Source organism: Heterodontus francisci, unplaced genomic scaffold, assembly GCF_036365525.1.
Source record: "Heterodontus francisci isolate sHetFra1 unplaced genomic scaffold, sHetFra1.hap1 HAP1_SCAFFOLD_278, whole genome shotgun sequence".
Lineage (NCBI taxonomy): Eukaryota > Metazoa > Chordata > Chondrichthyes > Heterodontiformes > Heterodontidae > Heterodontus > Heterodontus francisci.
Window position 1 is genome coordinate 1,297,262 of NW_027141343.1, and position 5,356 is coordinate 1,302,617.

Sequence of the window (5,356 nt, forward strand, 5' to 3'; positions counted from 1 at the left end):
AACTACCATTTTAAATTTTAGCTGCCTGTTAGTGAAATATGTTCATTTCTCCAATGTTTTTATAAAAATAGGATTGTGGTCGGATTTCTCAAGAATCCCGGACTCAGCAACACACGTGCTGACGGACTCACCCTCACTGCACAATGACACAAGGACACTGAGTAACAGCACCGACAATGAGGCAGGCAGAGAAAGACACACAGAAAACCAGGAAGAGATTATCAGGACCCAGAAGGGAACAGACAGAGAAAGACACACAGAAAACCAGGAAGAGATTATCAGGACCCAGAAGGGAACAGACAGAGAAAGGTACTGAGCAAACCAGCAAGAGACAGCGAGATAAAAGCAAAATACTGCGGATGCTGGAATTCTGAAATAAAAACAAGAAATGCTGGAACCACTCAGCAGGTCTGGCAGCATCTGTGGAAAGAGAAGCAGAGTTAACGTTTCGGGTCAGTGACCCTTCATCAAGGAGGCGACGACAAATGGTATGGGAAGCAACAACTAATTTTCAGTAAAAAATGGGTGTAAGAATTGCTTCCATTAATGTGCGTAGCATTAAATCTACTACGTGATGTGTTTCAACCTTGGATTACCTTGCCAAGGTCAAAGCTGACCTACTGTTTCTGCAGGAGTGTGGAATACCACACCTCAGCACCTACAGGCAGTGGTCGCGATGGTGGTCCCACGGGCCATCGATCTGGTCGGGGGGTAATGACTGCCGTTCCTCCGGCCTAGGTATTCTGCTGCGGGGAGGTAACTTCACCATCTCCGAAGTTAAGGAGGTGGTGGGCGGCCGCCTCCTCGGAGCAGACGTGATGTACAACAACGCTCCGCTCCGGTTGATCAACGTGTACGCCCTGGTACAACGCAGCGAGCGGTTGACCATCTGCCAGCATCTCCCACTGCTGCTGGCGACGTCCAGGCTGGTCATCCTCGGCGGTGACTTCAACTGCATCATCGGGAGATCTAAAATGGACCAGGGCGGGAGGGACACGATGTTCAAACCTCTGGACAAATGCGGGAAAAATGTACCCAACGTCGCCCTCATCCTGATGACCACCTTCGTGTGCAGCTGCACCAAGCTGTGTGTGGAGCCCCAGTACACAAACACCAAGTGTCACTATGTGCTGAGGTGTTGCGAAGGATGGGTCTGGTCACATTGCCGCGGATCGCTTCATCCAGTTGGACCATACCGTACCAGCTATCCTTCGTGGGAAAGTTTCTGCGGGAAAACACCTTTGACCACCAATCCATCAGGCAGTGGTCTGCACGGAATGTCCTCAAGGCCCTACGGGACAAGGAGATGGTGGATCCGGTCGGATGGTTCCCCGAGCAGACTGCCAAAGTCATTTGGCAGAATGCCTCATCACCAGAACTTTCAAACAAGCACCAAGATGTAGCTTGGCTGGTGGTGAGAAGAGCCCTTCCTGTCAGATCCTTCCTGCATGCCCGAAGTCTCGCCCCCTCCACACGCGGCCCTCGAGGTGGCTGCGGTGGGGAAGAGACAGTTGCCCACCTCCTTCTGGAATGTGTCTTTGCAAAGCAGGTGTGGAAAGAGATGCAGTGGTTTTTGTCGAGGTTCATCCCAAGCAGCTCTGCAACACAGGAGTCTGTGCTCCACGGGCTGTTCCCAGGGATGCACACCGAGATAAACATTAACTGCTGCTGGAGGACCATCAATTTGGTGATAGACACTCTTTGGTCTGCCCGAAACCTGCTGGTCTTGCAGCGCAAAGAGTTGTCCACGACCGAGTTTTGCAGACTGGCACATTCCAAGGTCCAGGACTACGTGCGGAGGGATGCACTAAAGCTTGGGGTAGCCACTGCAAAGGCTCAATGGGGAAAGACCACTGTGTGTGGTCCCCCCGCCATAGTGAACTGGGCAGCTGGACCCATTGGAAACCCCTCGTGCTGTATACACCAGATATGGGTTTGCTGTAAAATGTCCATGTCAGGTAAAATGGAATGGAAGGGTTGTGAGGCAACTCACTCCTGTATTGAAGAAAACTGATTTCCTTTGCACTTTTTGGAATGTCAACTTGGTGCTGTTTTGAACTGTTATATAATGCATTTTTTACAGATTTATATGAAGAAAGCATATTTTTAGGAATAAAATCCTGGGGATTCATATGCATAGTTCTTTGAAGGTGGCAGGACACATTGAGAAAGTAGTTAGCAAAGCATATGGGATCTTGGACTTCATAAATAGAGGTACTGAGTACAAAAGTAGGGAAGTGATGCTGAACCTGTATAAATCACTAGTTGGGCCACAACCAGAGAATTGCAGCCAGTTCTAGTCAACACACGTTTGGAGGGATGTGAGTGTCCTTGAGAGGGTGGAGAAGATTTATCAGAATGGTTCCAGACATGAGGGATTTTAGCTGTAAGGTTAGGTTGGAGAAGCTGGGGTTGTTCTCCTTGGAGCAAAGGAGATTGAGGGGAGATTTGATAGACATGTACAAGATTATAATAAATATGACAGGTTTAGATAACTTACAGGGCGATGGGGATAGAGCGGGGGAATGGGACTGAATGGATTGATATACATGGGCTTGATGGGCAAAATGACTTCCTGTACTGTAGTGACTCCATGACTCAATGACTCTCTCTCCTTCTCTCTCTCTCTCTCTCTCTCTCTCTGTCTATCGCTTTACCTCTCTCTGCCTTTCTCTCTCTATCTGTCTTTAGCTGGTCCTCTAACTTTCTATCGCACTCTCTCTCTCTTTTTTTTTCACTCTCTCTCTCTCCATTACACACATATTTGTCAATCACATGTCAAAGAAGGAAGCGTAATGAAGGAATGGCTGCGCTCTTGAAAATGTTTCCAGCAGAATAGTTAAATGTTTAAAGTTTCTGTAGGGAGTTTGACCTGAGATGGTGAGACACAAGGATGTGAGGTTATTAAAGTCTTCACCAAATGTAATAGGGAATAATTTTCTTCACTGGTGAACCCAAAGGAACAAATATGGCACAAGAATGAGAAAAGTCAGAGGATTGAGAAACATCCAATGGTTCTTCACATCTACAAGTCAGCAGACCCACAGAAAAACAGTAGGTTGAGAGTTCAGATCCAGTGATAGACTGGACAAATATCGAGCCAGTGCTTTTTTCTTTATAAACCTGACATCTGTCCACTTGGCTATTGCACCTCGTCTCGATGTATCTGATAATACTGATACTATTTGTATTCCACAGTTGCTTTGAAATCACAGGCAATATAAATGGATTGGGAATGTCAATTGTCAGGAACCATTAATGGATTGAGATAGTCAATGGACTGGAAAATATCAGTGGATTGGGAAATTCTATAGACTGAGTTATATCAATGGATTGGGACAGTTCAGTACATTGTGAAACATCAATGGATTAGGAAACAGGAATTAAAGGGACAGATGGAGTTCAACCTGGAAAAGTGTGAAGTGATTCATTTTGGAAGGTCGAATTTGAATGCAGAATACAGGCTTAAAGACAGGATGCTTGGGAGTGTGGAGGAACAGAGGGATCTTGGGGTCCATGTCCATAGATCGCTCAAAGTTGCCACCCAAGTTGATAGGGTTGTTAAGAAGGCATATGGTGTGTTGGCTTTCATTAACAGGGGGATTGAGTTTAAGAGCCGCGAGGTTATGCTGCAGCACTATAAAGCCCTGGTTAGACCACACTTGGAATATTGTGTTCAGTTCTGGTCGCCTCATTATTGGAAGGATGTGGAAGCTTTAGAGAAGGTGCAGAGGAGATTTACCAGGATGCTGCCTGGACTGGAGGGTATGTTTTACGAAGAAAGGTTGAGGGTGCTAGGGCTTTTCTCATTGGAACGAAGAAGGATGAGAGGTGACTTGATAGAGGGGTACAAGATGATGAGAGGCATAGATAGAGTGGATAGCCAGAGACTTTTTCCCAGGGCAGAAAGGGCTATCACCAGGGGGCATAATTTTAAGGTGATGGAGGAAGGTTTCGGGGAGATGTCAGAGGTAGGTTCTTTACACAGAGAGTGGTGGGTGCGTGGAATGCACTGCCAGCGGTGGTAGTGGAAGCAGATACATTAGGGACATTTAAGCGACTCTTGGATAGGTACATGGATGATAGTAGAATGAAGGGTATGTAGGTAGTTTGAACTTAGGGTAGGTTAAAGGTTCGGCACAACATCGTGGGCCGACGGGCCTGTACTGTGCTGTACTGTTCTATGTTCTATGTTCCAGATGAAAGGATTGCATTAATCAATGGATTAGAATGTGGAGAGGCAGGAGAAAATGATGCCATTTTAAGTAGGGGGCCGGGGGTTAGTAGAAACAGACCAGGGCTATTTTACTCTCTATCTCACTCCTTTCTTCTATCTGGCTCATTATCACATCCTCTCTCTCTCAGAGCGGTGGGAAGCACTGGAACCCACACTTGCTGCTCAGATTGTTTGGTTCCGGGAAAATACAAGGTCCACATCAGAATGACAGGAAGGATAAATGTGATTCAGAGCCAATCATATTCCTTTTGGTGATGTGTGCTCAGCTTTGTTATATCAGCAAAGGCAGCAGGAAATGCAAATCCTGAAGAGTTTTGACAGAGTGAAGAAGGAGAAAGTGTTGCCAGTGACAGAAGGGTCAGTAACCAGAGGAAACACATTTAAAGTAATTGACAAAAGAATTCGAGTTGTGATGAGGAAGTTGTTTTTTCAGCAGTGTGTTGTTCTGGTAAAGAATGCAATCCTGAAAGGTCAGTGGAAGCAGATTCAATGATAACTCTAAATGGAATTGTATATATACCTGACATGGAAAATCTAACAGGGCAATGGGGGAAAGGACAGGAGTGCGGGATGTGGGATTAATAGAATATCTCTGTTAAATACCAAGCAAATGCACAGTAATAAGGTTCAGTGCTTGGACCTCAGATATTTTCACTCCATCAATGGCAGAGAAGGCTCGAGGGACCATGTGGTTACTCCTCATGTTCTTCCCAGTGTCCAGGATAAAGTGTAACATGACACTGATTTCCAGATGGATGAAACAAATGCAACAGACATCTTTCGTGGAAACATCACATTTAAAGTGAGAAACTAATCATAAGGCACGGACAGGGATTGAACTAGTGACCTTCAGTTCACGAGACTGACGCCTTACCACTTGGCCACCATGCCTTTTGCTAATGGGCACCTGAGGCTCCAGAGGAGGATTTGTGATTCTTTTTCAATTTGGTTGAAACAGCATCGAGAAACATGCACAGAAATAAAGAGGGATTGTGGAATGGGAAACAGATCAGCCTCATTTACATCATCAGCATCATGAAATCTTCATTCAGACGTTCCATTCCCATCCTCAGCTTTTCTCACATCTGTACAATAATATAAGAGTGGACATTGGGTTGT

At 45.8% G+C, this 5,356-nt stretch overlaps 1 non-coding gene across 1 annotated transcript; it reads right to left on the bottom strand.

Annotated features, from left to right (window-relative positions):
- Positions 1-5,056: 5,056 nt before the first annotated feature.
- On the bottom strand, positions 5,057-5,128 carry trnat-cgu (transfer RNA threonine (anticodon CGU)). The gene has a single exon. It is a non-coding gene; the product is annotated as a tRNA-Thr (tRNA).
- Between the last annotated feature and the right edge of the window lie 228 nt (positions 5,129-5,356).